This window comes from Phoca vitulina, unplaced genomic scaffold (assembly GCF_004348235.1).
Source record: "Phoca vitulina isolate PV1807 unplaced genomic scaffold, GSC_HSeal_1.0 scaffold53, whole genome shotgun sequence".
NCBI lineage: Eukaryota > Metazoa > Chordata > Mammalia > Carnivora > Phocidae > Phoca > Phoca vitulina.
In genome coordinates this window covers 4,036,516-4,053,636 of record NW_022589756.1, presented here as the reverse complement: position 1 = coordinate 4,053,636, position 17,121 = coordinate 4,036,516, and positions in this window count along the sequence as shown.

Below are 17,121 nucleotides of genomic sequence, written 5' to 3'. Positions count from 1 at the left end.
GCTGTAGCCTATTGAAAACTTCCTATGTGCCAGTATAATGAGTTCCATGAAAGATGAACTGGAAGCTGCTCTTGAGGAGAACCTCTAGAAAAATGTTCTAGATTTCTGACTTAGTCCATGAGTCCAGAGAAGCTTTCCTTGGAAGAATGACCTTTATCTGAGACCTGAGGGATGAGTTGAGTGAACCAATTAAAACTGTGGGAGTAAGGAGAACATGTCATCAGCGTGTGTAGAGAGTCACAGTTAAGAACTCCTGATTGATTTGTTCAATTCTTTAATATAACACACAAACCTTCCCTGGTTTTCCTCCCTGTCCAGGTGCTAACCTAATTCCTTCCTTCCTTTTACCATCCATCTTTTGAAGACATTTTCTGGCTCTACTTTTTCATTCTTGAGTCATTACAAATTGACTTAACAAGTTTTGAAAATGTCTGCACACTTGACGATGCTGACCTTCATAGCTCAGCAGGTGTGCCCCACTGACTTATCATTCCTGATATTATTTCTTCAATTCTCTTCTTGCTTCTCTGCAGTGTCCTTCTCAGTCTTTTACACTGGCTCCTCCTTCCTGACCTACCCTTAAATATGGGTTGTCATTAAGTTATTTTCCAGAACATCATTTCTCACTTTATACATCCTCTTGGGGAATCCCATCCTTGTCCAAGGTTTTGTCATATATATATACAATTGGCTTTCAAATATGTAGCTCCAAATTCACTGTTCTACAGAATCTCAGACCTTTCACTCCTACTGGTTTCCTTCATTCTCACTCATGCTCTACAGTAAAGCTGAAGGTCAAAATGTCCCAAACTCAATTCATTGCTTCCCCCAGAAACATGCTTCTCTTTTGTAATATAATAATATGATCTTTCATCTCCACATACGCTCAAAGGAGAAGCTTGAGAGCAACTACAACTATTTCTTTTTGTCACTGATAAAATCCAATTATTACCAAATCTCTGGTTATGTTCTAAATATTTCTTTAATGTCTTTATTTTCTCCTCCCCCAACTTCTTTTACCACAAATCTAACATTCATTATTTTGGCTTCAGATCACCTATAAACTTCCTGACATTTCATAAACTATATTTAAATGTGTATGTTTTCTCTCTTTCTAATTTATTATGCTGTATTTCAAACATATAAAAATGCATAAAATGTGCAATATTTTGGCAAAGGATTTAGAGACATTATGAGATTCTAAAATGGGTCAATGATCTCAAATAGGGTAAGAACAACTTACCTAGAGCAATCCTATCTCCAAACTTTATTTTCACATAACCCTCAATAAAAAAGAATTTGAGTATACACTCCAATATGTCTATTTATTCATAAAGTATGCATACACTACATCTCTTTGTACAATCAATATTTAAAAAGCTTGATTTCTTAATTTAAAAATAAAACATTAATAAGAAGTTCAGTTATGATATTTTCTTTTTTCACACAAGTGGACCAGGGTTGAGCATACTAAAATGCAGACTGTAACCTAGATAAAACATTTGAATTAAATTAAAGAGCATAATAATGTTCCATACCTAACAGTGGCCTTCTCATATTTCCTATCATTAATTCCTTTTGCAGAGGAAAATCACTATGCCTGGTTTTATTGTGAGGCCACTTTATTTGAAGGGTTTGCGTTTTGGGTTGAGCTTCTTTCAGAGTTCTCTTTTTGCTCCCTTCACTGTTTGCTTGAACCCGTTGTCTACTTACAGTCTACAAGATAAATTAATACTCCTTATCATGGCATATAAAACTGCCACAACGCTCTCTAAATCAGCTTCCTACCTATATCCCCCTCCCATTTTCCCTTTGTCCTTTTTTTTCCATCTATTCACTAAATACACCAGGAATTTTCACCCAGCTGTGATTTTGCTTATGCAGCTCTCTGCTTAGAAATGTTCTTCTTACCCTCCCAATGGGGCCAGTGGATTAAAGCGTTCAAGCACAAGGGCTCTGGGGCCAGACCACAGAAATTCCAGCCCAACTTTACAAATTATTAGCTAGTGACCTTGGACAAGATTTTAACCTCTTGTTGCCTCATCTATAAAATGGAGATAGAAGCATCACTTTAGTTAGTAGAATTAATTAGAACAGAGCTTGGAATAGAGTCATTATCATATTAAAATATTAGGATATTAGAATTTGTACATTATAGCTATGTACATTAGTTAGCAGTTCTCTTTAAGGTCCAGTTAAATGTATTTTCTTCTGAGAAGTCTTTCCAGCATCCCTCAGGCTCTCTAATCTTTCATGGGACTTGTTTTCACTTGTGCCTTCTATTAGATTACACTCTACTTAGTTGTTATTTTATTAATTTCCTTCACTGATCTGTAAGCTTCTTGAGGGCAGCAACCATGTCTTGCTTATTATGTTTGTGTTTTGGGATCCATCACAGTGGACAGCAGAGAATGTTTATTACCTGCTTGTCATCACCAGCTGAGACTGCCATCCTGGGAGACACAATAGGCACATGGCTTCCCCAGCTCCATAGCTCTGCCTATGGTTATGTGTAGTTTCTGGGTTGTGATTATGACTTAACTCAAGGAGACACATCAGAATTCTTGAGTGAAAATGGTGTTACCTAAAGACAACCGTGAAGTTATTTCAACTTATGAAAAGATGTTAATGCTTCATAAATTGTAAAGGAAGGGAAGGAGGGAGGGAAGAAGGGAGGGAATCAGGGGGAAGGAAGGAAGAAAGTAAGGAAAAAGCTATTTGCATGAGAAGAAACTGAGATTCAGAGAAGTGATATACCCAGGTTTATAGAGAGCTAGAAAGAAATAATCAAGATTCAAACCAAGACCTGACCACTAAACTAGTGTTCTTTTGATTACACCACTCTGCCTCAGAAGTAAGTGATCTCTGCTGATGAATCGTAGTGACTATTGCCTTTCGGTAAGTTCTTACCTAAAGAAGAAAAAAAAGTTCTGTGTTTCATGCTTCCATCTATTTATATACATATCTCGAATCCTACAACAATGTTGTAAATTAGATATTACTATCTTCATTTAATAAATGAAGAGGCTGTGGCCTGCAGAAGTCAAGTTACTATTCTAAAGTTACACAACTGGAGGGTGCAGGGCTGGGTTTGGGGTCCTCTGAGTCTGGTCCTTATTCCTCCACACTCCTGCTGCTTCTAACCCTTCCTGTTTAGTTGTTTGGCCTGTTTGACATGGTTACCTGCTGTCTTAGTCTACTTGGGCTGTTTTAACAAAATACTACAGACAGGTGACTTAAACAAACAGACAATTATTTCTCACAGTTCTGGAGTCTGGGAGACCCAAGATCAAGGTGCTGACAGATTCCCATTCTTGGTGAGGGTGGGCTTTCTGGCTTGTAGACAACCACCTTCTCATCATGTGCTTACATGGCCTTTCCTCCACCTGCAAGTGGAGAGATAGAGCTCTAGTCTTTCTTCCTTTTCTCTTAAAGCCAGGAATCCTATCATGAAGGTCCCACTCTCATGACCTCATCTAAACTTAATTACCTCTCAAAGACCCCACCCCCAAATACCATCACATGGGGGGATAGGGCTTTATATATGAATGAGGGGGGGGGCACACACATTCATTCTATAACATCTGGTCTCTCTCTATCAACCTGTCAAACTTTGGCCAGCTATGCTAACCATCTCTGAGTTTCCAGCATCTCCTCAAACCTAGGGAGCAGAAGTCATGCTGGTTATCAACCCACAAACACATTTCAGTGACGACTGTCCATCTTCTGCCCCTTTACCTACACCTAGTATACTAATGATGATTGTATACCTCTCTTAATTTATATGTGGTTATGTATTTTACTGATACACATATCCAACAGATTCTGTCACAGCTGGAAGTGCACTTAAAGAACAGGTAAATCAACACTTTCATTTCTACAGAGGAGGAGGCTGAAGCTCAGGGAGAAAAAAGAATTTACTTGACAGCCAAGTTGATTTATTCCACAGTATGCCTTACCAAATGAAATCATTTCATTTCTGGATTTTTTTTATTACTTACTAAGCTCATAAAATAAGCTTAAAGAAGACAAAACTTTTTCTTTCTTGTCTTCTCTGATGAGAAGATTAAATTCATGACAACAAGCACTTTGGTCATTATTATATCTCAGAGTTTACATAAAATATTTATTTTTTTAAATGTACCCTCAATTTAAAGGACAACTTTTTTGGAGAGAAGAAAGACTATATTAAATATAGACATATTTGAGACCAGCAATAACAAACACAAATTCATATAAATTAATAGAGCTATTTTTCTTTCCATGTCCAAAAGCTTGTGTCTAAACCTTCTTCACATTCAGAGATTAAAGTGTCTTAAAACTTTTTATCTTTCAGTGGATAGGTAGATCATCAGACCTAAGATCAGGACCTTGATCTCTTAATTACTTCTGATCAACAATGTAATTCCATGATATACAAAGAATTCTAGAATTTTTCCCCTATATTTTCTTTTATATTTATGTTTTTCTTTTCTATCTCCCCAAATTCATTCAGAAACACCTGACAGAAAGATTGTTAATATTTTGAATCTCATGTCACCCTCTCCTAGTTTTGTTTGTTTGCATTTTTTTGCATGTCGCACAGGTCATGCAAGACTTAGAGACTTGATAGTTTCTCCATGATTCTTCAGTATACATAATAACTTTCTCTAAGATACTGCCACAGAGGGCTATCTTTTCATTAAACATTTTTTGAATATGTGGATAGAGGCAAAAAGAATCGAGCTGTAACTCCTAATTCAACTTCTATCTCCATCAGATCATGCTGAAGTACATCTGTGAGCATAAGCTCATATAACACTGGTGGGTCTTATTAAATTGCTCTTTACATACCATAATACCTCAGATAAGACTATAATAAAGATTTTATTAATACTTATAAGGAAACGTAAGGGGTAAGCTTATTGCTAAAGCCCTAATGAATACAAATGTCAGTTAATGACACTATTGAAAAATCATACACCCCCAACAAGTTATCTTCATTCTTTCACTCTGAATAGCCATACTAAAATAATGGCATATTTCAGATTCTTGTAAGCATCAATACCCCCAACATCCCCACAACACACACAAAATGTAGAACCAATAAATGTTTAAAGAAAGAGAAAAGAGGTAAAGAAATGAAGTCGGGAGTGAAATTTGTTTATTAAGCTCTCATGTTTATTTTATTGAAATTTATCATTGCCCATAATTGATTACTTCTAAGGTTTCTGGTGTTTGTATGTTTCCACATCGTAAGACTTACAGAAAGGCCACATGTTTCAGGATAGTCTGGATAAAGAATATAAGAACAGTGGGAGGCAGAGTGAGACACGTATTCAGGCAAAAGACCAGGAAAATATGATGGTGGACTCATGTGGCATAACAGTACCCATGCCATCTCTCAAAAAGTTTGGCTTAAATCAAGTTGTTTTGGGAATGCATTCCCTAGAGATATTTGTCTTCAGTTATTAACTGTCCCACGTGGGCACTGTCAGGCCATCAGTGACTTCTAAAGCTTTAATTTCAGATGAGCAAGCAAGGGGAAAGTATTTCAGTGTCACCCAATTTCAAAATGGAAGGTGGTTTCCTGGATCTTGAATACAAGCAAAAGTGTGCCTTCTGTGAACTGGTATCAGACGAGGGATATCAAAAGATGCAACATACTGTAAAACATAGATTTATAAGCAGAGGTTGTGACAGTTTTTAAGTGCATATTATTAAAACTGTATTCTCCTTTGGAGAGGATTTAAAGTACAGTGGTATATTTCCTCTCTTTACATCATTTTGGGGCAAAAATCATCTCTGTCCAAGTAACCAGCCAGTCTTCCAGCATAAAAGTAAATAATACCTAACATCCAAAAATAAAAATATAGCGAATATTGTAAATTAAGTGGAAGGAAACTATTAGAAAGGAACTCGGAAGGCTGTAGCCAGGCTGTGGCAGTAAGAAGACAAATACACCAGCCTCTGTCATTTTGACATCAATTGACTAATTTGCTCCAGGTTTTCTTGAGGTTTCTTTTAGTGTATTTATAACCACGAAAGCATTTATTTTGGTCCCAAGATAAAAAGCCTTTTACGCAACGGTGCATATTTCTAAGGTAACAATGTTTCCATTGTCAAAACTGCCATCAAAGGGGGTGGGGAAGGAATAATACTTAACCCATTTATTTTGTTGGGCATCAGCTTTACTAATACTGGTTTGGAACTTAACCTAATTTCTATTGCACAGTTGCTAGTTGAAAGAAGGAAAAAAATGCTTCTCAAATGATTTCATCTTTCCTGATATCATGAAGGAAAATATCTTAGACACCAATGTCCTAGGACATTCTATTCTCTAACCTGGTACCCAGAACTCGTGCAGCTGGATTAGAGACAAGGGAAGAGGCAGATGTCCAAAAGATAAATTAATCCAGATGTTTTTCCTGCTTTTATTAATGCTGCACTCCAGCTGTTCCATCTTCATACTGGTAAAGTCCCAATCAGCACATAGGATGAAAAAGCAGAAGGTAGAGGTGTTCCAGAATAGTAAAGGGCCAAAATAATATTCTCTACAAAATTGAAGATAACACCCAAAACCCGAGGCCAGAAATTTCTACATATTGGCAGTTGTCAGAAGGAAGCAGTTGCTGAGCCTTATCCTCCTATTGGAAAACAAGACAACAGTCTCATGACTCGACTGACCAATGGGCAAATCTCCAATTGTCCTCAATTAAGACTGTCCCCAAGAAAATACTAAAAGAGGCATAGAGTGCAAATATGTGGGGTTTTGTTTAAGCCTTTCTCACACACAAATGAAATAGACCACAAGAATGAACACAGTTTAACAATAGCAAAACAAATTAAAAGTAGTACCAGCCTTCACTTTGCTGGAAGCTACATGCGGCTCAATGATGACAAGTAAGATGTTCATTCTTAGTCTAAAAAATGTTTCCTTGGGACAGCTGTAGGGCATGGCTCAGTGGTCTGAACATCTGGTTTGATGTACCTAGACTCCTTGGAGCCATGGGCTGGAATCCTGGTGTGATTCAGTTAACTCTTTATCTTTAGCAGAACTAAACAGAATTCCCAACTCTTTACTGTGTGGTTCTTGGGAAGCTTTAGGAAAGATGTACCCACCCTGGCTCTGCTTGGAGATAAAAGAATTCAAAGAATTAAACTTGACACTTTAGCCCCAAGTTACTTGCTTTCTATTGTTTACTGTCACTGGAATACCATCTTTGTTGTTTATGTAAGGTCTTTCATTTAAGGATTTCAAAGTACCACTGACATGGTCTGATGGCAGAAATGAGTAATGTTCATGTTTTAAGGACAAGAAAAATGAGACACAAGGATCCCACAATATGTCAAAGAAAAGGCAATAATAAAATCTTGTCCTCACATTGGAGTGCACAGTCATTTTATATGACAGAGTTTTCCAGGGGGAGGGTGAAGGTCAGATGAATGTGCATCTTGGGCCATAAATAAAGAATTCAGTCCAACTGATATCCCCTGTAAAGTGACTGATCAATCTGAAACAAAAGAAATGTAACAGCTTCTTTGAGCCTTAGTTATTTAATCTTCAAACCAATGGAATTAATGTCCACCTATCTGGGTCCATGCAAGGACAAAATGAGGTAACATCTGAGAATGTGCATAACACATAATGGGCAATGCAGAAATGTCACTCTTTCTTTTTCTCTGACCCACAAGGATGGCACTATAAAGTAGCCTTTTAGAACTTTCTATTCCCACAACAAGAGGTATGGAAGAGAGTACTTTTTAAGAGTCTGAAGTCTGAAACAAATAATTTGGAAATGGTAAGCCAGCAGAACTTCCTTCACTTGTGTTATTGTCTTTAACACAGCACCCCCTCTACCCACTTACCCATTCCTGTATGCATTCAATACACATTGAAGTACTTGTTATGTGGTAAGTGCTAGGGATACCAAAAGCAAGAAGTCAGACCTTCACAAGTGGTTTAAGAGTCTAGTGGAAAGAGACAGGCATATATAAAAATAGTTACAAAGCAAGAGGATGAATGACACAATAAACCATTTCAGCAACTATCTAAAGACAGCCAGCATGTGATATAATTCCTTTCATTTCCCAGAGTATTGTGCCCATATCAACTGTTCAGGAAGATTTTTTTTCTGCAATCAGGTATTAATAAATGATGACTATCAGGTATTAATAAATCTTCCCTGCCTGCTACAGAGTTATCCTCATCCATCACAGAAGGTTGCTAAAAGGATTAAGTATGTTATTTTATATAAAGCATTTACACAGTGACTGCACACATAAAGCACTCATTAATGTAGTTGTTATTATTGTAATTATCATGATATCATAACCAGACCATCATGTCATTATTAAGTATAGGAAAAGGTTATGTCCCAATAATTCTAAAAATGGAGCAAGGACACTGAGGATGTGGATGAGGCCAGGTCTAGTCCCATATATTCAATCAAAAAGAGTCCTTAGCATGATACTTTATGTGGAAAACCCAAAAGACCCCACCCCCAAATTACTAGAACTCATACAGCAATTTAGCATTGTGACAGGATATAAAATCAATGCACAGAAATCAGTTGCTTATTTATACACTAACAGTGTAACTGTAGAAAAAGAAATTAAGGAATCAATTTCATTTACAATAGCACCAAAAACCATAAGATACCTAGGAATAAACCTAACCAAAAAGGTAAAGGATTTATATTCTAGAAACTACAGAACACTTATGAAAGAAATTAAGGAAGAAACAAAAAGATGGAAAAATATTCCATGCTCATGGATTGGAAGAACAAATATTGTTAAATGTCTATGTTGCCTAGAGCAATCTACACTTTCAATGCCATCCCTATTAAAATACCATTAGCATTTTTCAAAGAGCTGGAACAAACAATCCTAAAATTTGATTGGAACCAGAAAAGACCCCAAATCTCCAAGTGAATGTTGAAAAAGAAAAGCAAAGCTGGGGGCATAATGTTGCCTGATTTCAAGCTATATTACAAAGCAGTGATCATCAAGACAGCATGGTACTGGCACAAAAACAGACATATAGACCAGTGGAACAGAATAGAGAGCCCAGATATGGACCCTCAATTCTATGGTCAAATAATCTTCAACAAAGCAGGAAAAAATATGCAATGGAAAAAAGACAGTCTCTTCAATAAATAGTGCTGGGAAAATTGGACAGCCACATGCAGAAGAATGAAACTGGACCATTCTCTTACACCATACACAAAGATAAACTCAAAATGGATGAAAGACCTAAATGTGAGACAGGAATCCATCAAAATCCTAGAGGAGAACATAGGCAGTAACCTCTCTGACATCCGCCACAGCAACTTCTTTCAAGTCACATCTCCAGGGATGTGAGGCAAGGGAAACAAAAGCAAAAATGAACTTTTAGGACTTCATCAAGATAAAAAGCTTCTGCATAGCAAAGGAAAACAGTCAACAAAACTAAGAGGCAACCCATGGAATGGGGGAAGATATTTGCAAATGACACTACAGATAAAGGGCTGGTATCCAAGATCTATAAAGAACTTCTCAAACTCAACACCCCCCCCAAAAAAAAAAAATCCAGTCAAAAAATGGGCAGACGACATGAACAGACACTTCTCCAAAGAAGACATACAAATGGCTAACAGACACATGAAAAAATGTCCATTATCATTAGCCATCAGGGAAATTCAAATCAAAACCATGCTGAGATACCACCCTACACCAGTTAGAATGGCAAAAATTAACAAGGCAAGAAACAACAAATGTTGGTGAGGATGTAGAGAAAGGGGAACCCTCTTACACTGTTGGTGGGAATGCAAGCTGGTACAACCACATTGGAAAACAGTATGGAGGTTCCTCTAAAAGTTAAAAGTAGAGCTACCCTAAGACCCAGCAATTGCACTACTAGGTATTTACCCCAAGGATACAGATGTAGTAAAAAGAAGGGGCACATGCACCCCAATGTTCATAGCAGCAATGTCCACAATAGCCATACTGTGGAAGGAGTTGAGATACCCTTCAACAGATGAATGGATAAAGAAGAAATGGTACATATATACAATGAAATATTACTCAGTCATCAGAAAGGATGAATACCCACCATTTGCATTGACATGGATGGAACTGGAGGGGATTATGCTAAGTGAAATAAGTCAAGCAGAGAAAGACAATTATCATATGGTTTCACTCATATGTGGAACATAAGGAATAGCACAGAAGACCATAGGGAAAGGGAGGGAAAACTGAAAGGGAGAAAATCAGAAAGGGAGACAAACCATGAGAGACTATGGACTGCAGGAAACAAACTGAGGGTTTCAGAGGTGAGAGAGTTGGGAGGATGGGGTAACCGGGTGATGGGTATTAAGGAGGGCCCGTGCTGTAATGAGCACTGGGTGTTATATGCAACTATTGAATCATTGAACACTACATCAAAAATTAATGATGTACTATATGGTGGCTAACTGAACGTAATAAAATAATTAATTAATTAATTAATGAAAAAGAGAGTCCTTAGCCCATAGAGGCTTGATTTACTCAACTTCCACCCCAGGCCAAAGAGCACAAGAGTCTGAACTAGAGCTGTTCTAAAAGGTAAATTCGGCAGTCACCTTAAAAGCATTCCAAAGGAGCTCCTAACAAGTGCCTGCCTACTATATCTATTGCAGGTTCTTGAAATTCCTTTAGCAGGAAACACCTTGAATGTCCCTGGAGAAACCAAACATTTCTCTAAAGCAGTGGTCTTCAGCTAGGAGGATATTTTGCTTCCTCTCCCCAGGAGACCTTTGTAATATCTGGAGACATTTTGAAATGTCACAACAGGATAAGAAGGCATGGGGAGCATAGAAGTGCTGCTGGTGTCTAGTAGGTAAAGGCCAGAGATGGAGCTAAATATCCTACTATGTGTAGGACAGACCCCACAACATATTTATCAGGTCCAAAATGTCAGTAGTGCCAAAGCTGAGAAATTTTGCCCTAAAGAAACACATACTTATTTAGATCTACTTAGGTCGACATTCCCATTCATTATCCTTTTTATTTAATTTCAAACTATGGTGTGAATAACTGAGCTATATCTTCTTTAAACGAGGAAAAACAAGGCAAGGAGAGCTAGAGAAAGGGTAATGAGCAACAGGGCATTTATTCTGTAAAAAAGTAGAAGAAAGTAATCTAAAAGATGTGAAATTTTTTTATTCTATATATTTTTTTTTTACATTTTAATTTTTTATTGTTATGTTAATCCCCATACATTACATCATTAGTTTTAGATATAGTGTTCCATGATTCATTGTTTGTGCATAACACCCAGTGCTCCATGCAGAACGTGCCCTCCTCAATACCCATCACCAGGCTAACCCATCCTCCCAACCCCCTCCCCTCTAGAACCCTCAGTTTGTTTTTCAGAGTCCATCGTCTCTCATGGTTCTTCTCCCCCTCCGATTTCCCCCCTTCATTCTTCCCCTCCTGCTACATTCTTCTTCTTCTTTTTTTCTTTCTTAACATATATTGCATTATTTGTTTCAGAGGTGCAGATCTGAGATTCAACAGTCTTGCACAATTCACAGTGCTTACCAGAACACATACCCTCCCCAGTGTCCATCACCCAGTCACCCCGTCCCTCCCACCCCACCCCCCACTCCAGCAACCCTCAGTTTGTTTCCTGAGATTAAGAATTCCTCATATCAGTGAGGTCATATGATACATGTCTTTCTCTGTTTGACTTATTTTGCTCAGCATAATACCCTCCAGTTACATCCACGTCGTTGCAAATGGCAAGATCTCATTCCTTTTGATGGCTGCATAATATTCCATTGTATATATATACCACTTCTTCTTTATCCATTCATCTGTCGATGGACATCTTGGCTCTTTCCACAGTTTGGCTATTGTGGACATTGCTGCTATAAACATCGGGGTGCACGTAGCCTTTCGGGTCCCTACTTTTGTATCTTTGGGGTAAATACCCAGTAGTGCAATTGCTGGATCATATGGTAGCTCTGTTTTCAACTTTTTGAGGAACCTCCATACTGTTTTCCAGAGTGGCTGCACCAGCTTGCATTCCCACCAACAGTATAGGAGGGTTCCCCTTTCTCCGCATCCCCGCCAACATCTGTCATTTCCTGACTTGTTAATTTTAGCCATTCTGACTGGTGTGAGGTGATATCTCATTGAGGTTTTGATTTGGATTTCCCTGATGCCGAGAGATATTGAACACTTTTTCATGTGTCTGTTGGCCGTTTGGATGTCTTCTTTGGAAAAATGTCTGTTCATGTCTTCTGCCCATTTCTTGATTGGATTCTTTGTTCTTTGGGTGTTGAGTTTGATGAGTTCTTTATAGATTTTGGATACTAGCCCTTTATCTGATATGTCATTTGCAAATATCTTCTCCCATTCTGTTAGTTGTCTTTTGGTTTTGTTGACTGTTTCCTTTGCTTTGCAAAAGCTTTTTATCTTGATGAAGTCCCAATAGTTCATTTTTGCCCTTGCTTCCCTTGCCTTTGGCGATGTTTCTAGGAAGAAGTTGCTGCGGCTGAGGTCGAAGAGGTTGCTGCCTGTGTTCTCCTTTAGGATTTTGATGGACTCCTGTCTCACATTGAGGTCTTTCAACCATTTGGAGTCTATTTTTGTGTGTGGTGTAAGGAAATGGTCCAGTTTCATTCTTCTGCATGTGGCTGTCCAATTTTCCCAACACCATTTGTTGAAGAGACTGTCTTTTTTCCATTGGACATTCTTTCCTGCTTTGTCAAAGATTAGTTGACCATAGAGTTGAGGGTCCATTTCTGGGCTCTCTATTCTGTTCCATTGATCTATGTGCCTGTTTTTGTGCCAGTACCATACTGTCTTGATGATGACAGTTTTGTAGTAGAGCTGGAAGTCCGGAATTGTGATGCCGCCAGCTTTGCTTTTCTTTTTCAACATTCCTCTGGCTATGCGGGGTCTTTTCTGGTTCCATACAAATTTTAGGATTATTTGTTCCATTTCTTTGAAGAAAGTAGATGGTATTTTGATGGGGATTGCATTGAATGTGTAGATTGCTCTAGGTAGGATTGACATCTTCACAATATTTGTTCTTCCAATCCATGAGCATGGAACGTTTTTCCATTTCTTTGTGTCTTCCTCAATTTCTTTCATGAGTATTTTATAGTTTTCTGAGTACAGATCCTTTGCCTCTTTGGTTAGATTTATTCCTAGGTATCTTATGGTTTTGGGTGCAATTGTAAATGGGATCGACTCCTTAATTTCTCTTTCTTCTGACTTGTTGTTGGTGTATAGGAATGCCACTGACTTCTGTGCGTTGATTTTATATCCTGCCACTTGACTGAATTCCTGTATGAGTTCTAGCAGTTTTGGGGTGGAGTCTTTGGGATTTTCCACATAAAGTATCATATCATTTGCAAAGAGTGAGACTTTGACTTCTTCTTTGCCGATTTGGATGCCTTTGATTTCTTTTTGTTGTCTGATTGCTGTGGCTAGGACTTCCAATACTATGTTGAATAGCAGTGGTGATAGTGGACATCCCTGCCGCGTTCCTGACCTTAGGGGGAAAGCTCTCAGTTTTTCCCCATTGAGAATGATATTCGCTGTAGGTTTTTCATAGATGGCTTTTATGATATTGAGGTATGGACCCTCTATCCCTATACTCTGAAGAGTTTTGATCAAGAAAGGATGCTGTACTTTGTCAAATGCTTTTTCTGCATCTATTGAGAGGATCATATGATTCTTGTTCTTTCTTTTGTTAATGTATTGTATCACGTTGATTGATTTGCGGATGTTGAACCAACCTTGCAGCCCAGGGATAAATCCGACTTGGTTGTGGTGAATAATCCTTTTAATGTACTGTTGGATCCTATTGGCTAGTATTTTGGTGAGAATTTTTGCATCCATGTTCATCAGGGATATTGGTCTGTAATTCTCCTTTTTGATGGGGTCTTTGTCTGGTTTTGGGATCAACGTAATGCTGGCCTCATAAAATGAGTTTGGAAGTTTTCCTTCCATTACTATTTTTTGGAACAGTTTCAGAAGGATAGGTATTAATTCTTCTTGAAATGTTTGGTAGAATTCCCCTGGGAAGCCATCTGGCCCTGGGCTTTTGTGTTTTGGGAGATTTTTGATGACTGCTTCTATTTCCTTAGTGGTTATAGGTCTGTTCAGGTTTTCTAGTTCTTCCTGGTTCAGTTTTGGTAGTTGATACATCTCTAGGAATGCATCCATTACTTCCAGGTTATCTAATTTTCTGGCATAGAGTTGCTCATAATATGTTCTTATAATTGTTTGTATTTCTTTGGTGTTGGTTGTGATTTCTCCTCTTTCATTCATGATTTTGTTGATTTGGGTCATTTCTCTTTTCTTTTTGATAAGTCTGGCCAGGGACTTATCAATCTTGTTAATTCTTTCAAAGAACCAGCTCCTAGTTTCGTTGATCTGTTCTACTGTTCTTTTGTTTTCTATTTCATTGATTTCTGCTCTGATCTTTATTATTTCTCTTCTTCTGCTGGGTTTAGGCTTTATTTGCTGTTCTTTCTCCAGCTCCTTTAGATGTAGGGTTAGGTTGTGTACTTGAGACCTTTCTTGTTTCTTGAGAAAGGCTTGTATTGCTATATACTTCCTCTTAGGGCTGCCTTTGCTGCATCCCAAAGATTTTGAATAGTTGTGTTTTCATTTTCATTGGTTTCCATGAATTTTTTTAATTCTTCTTTAATTTCCTGGTTGACCCATTCATTCTTTAGTAGGATGCTCTTTAGCCTCCATGTATTTGAGTTCTTTCCGACTTTCCTCTTGTGATTGAGTTCTAGTTTCAAAGCATTGTGGTCTGAAAATATACAGGGGATGATCCCAATCTTCTGGTACTGGTTGAGACCTGATCTATGACCTAGGATGTGATCTATTCTGGAGAATGTTCCATGGGCACTAGAGAAGAATGTGTATTCCATTGCTTTGGGATGGAATGTTCTGAATATGTCTGTGAAGTCCATGTGGTCCAGTGTGTCATTTAAAGTCTTTATTTCCTTGTTGATCTTTTGCTTAGATGATCTGTCCATTTCAGTTTTAGGGGTGTTAAAGTCCCCCACTATTATTGTATTGTTGTCAATGTGTTTCTTTGCTTTTGTTAGTAATTGCCTTATATAATTGGCTGCTCCCATGTTAGGGGCATAGATATTTACAATTGTTAGATCTTCTTGTTGGATAGACCCTTTAAGTATGATATAGTGTCCTTCCTCATCTCTTATTACAGTCTTTGGTTTAAAATCTAATTTGTCTGATATAAGGATTGCCACCCCAGCTTTCTTTTGGTGTCCATTAGCATGGTAAATGGTTTTCCACCCCCTCACTTTAAATCTGGGGGTGTCTTTGGGTCTAAAATGAGTCTCTTGCAGACAGCATATCGATGGGTCTTGTTTTTTAATCCAATCTGATAGCCTGTGTCTTTTGATTGGGGCATTTAGCCCATTTACATTCAGGGTAACTATTGAAAGACATGAATTTAGTGCCATTGTATTGCCTGTAAAGTGACTGTTACTGTATATTGTTTGTGTTCCTTTCTGGTCTATGTTGCTTTTAGGCTCTCTCTTTGCTTAGAGGACCCCTTTCAATATTTCTTGTAGGGCTGGTTTCGTGTTTGTAAATTCCTTTAGTTTTTGTTTGTCCTGGAAGCTTTTTATCTCTCCTTCAATTTTCAATGACAGCCTAGCTGGATATAGTATTCTTGGCTGCATATTTTTCTCATTTAGTGCTCTGAATATGTCCTGCCAGTCCTTTCTGGCCTGCCAGGTCTCTGTGGATAGGTCTGTTGCCAATCTAATGTTTCTACCATTGTAGGTTACATATCTCTTCTCCCGAGCTGCTTTCAGGATTTTCTCTTTGTCTCTGAGACTCATAAGTTTTACTATTAGATGTCGGGGTGTTGACCTATTTTTATTGATTTTGAGAGGGGTTCTCTGTGCTTCCTGGATTTTGATGCCTGTTTCCTTCCCCAAATTAGGGAAGTTCTCTGCTATAATTTGCTCCATTATACCTTCTGCCCCTCTCTCTCTTTCTTCTTCTTCTGGGATCCCAATTATTCTAATGTTGTTTCGTCTTATGGTATCGTTTATCTCTCGAATTCTGCCCTCGTGATCCAGTAGTTGTTTATCTCTCTTTTTCTCAGCTTCTTTATTTTCCATCATTTGGTCTTCTATCTCACTGATTCTTTCTTCTGCCTCATTTATCCTAGCAGTTAGCGCGCCCATATTTGATTGCACCTCATTAATAGCCTTTTTGATTTCTACTTGGTTAGATTTTAGTTCTTTTACTTCTCCAGAAAGGGTTTCTCTAATAACTTTCATGCTTTTTTCAAGCCCAGCTAGTATCTTTAAAGTGATGATTCTGAACTCTAGATCTGACATCGTACTAATGTCCATATTGAGTAGGTCCCTGGCAGTCGGTACTACCTCTTGTTCTTTTTGTTGAGGTGGTTTTTTCCGTCTTGTCATTTTGTGCAGAGGAGAATAGATTAATGAGAGAACAAAATGCTAGCAGGGTAACAACGTCCCCAGAAAATATACTCTAAACAAATCAGAAAAGACCTGAAGCAGTGGGAAAAGAAAGGGAAAGAGAGAAAAAAGAAAAAGAAAGAAAAAAAGAAAAAAGATAAAGATAAAGATAAAGATAAAAACAAACAAAAGCAGAACAAAACAAAACAAAACAAAAACAGAATGTGATCAAATATGATCAGGCTGGTTTATAGATCAGTGCCACACACTAGATTTTGGGTGTATTTTGGTCTGTTAAAAGAAAGTCCCTCCCAAAATTTTAAAGAAAGAAAAACTTATATATGTACAAAAATAAGGGTTGATATGATGAAGGGATGGAATATGACTGTAAAGATGGAAATTATAAAAAATTTTATAAAAGGATTTGATAAGTTGTTTGAAAAAAGAAAGAAGAGGATTAAAAAAAAAAAGAAAGAAAGAAAAAAGGGAGAGAATGTGATCAGGCAGGGGAGTAGAAAAAAACCATACACTAGAGATTTAGAGTATATTTTGATCTGTTAGAAGAAACTATCTCAAGATTTTAAAGAGAGAACAACTTATATATATATGCCAAAAATACGGGTAACTACTATGAAGGGATAGAATATGACTTTAAAAATGAAAAATAAAAATGTTTTTTTTT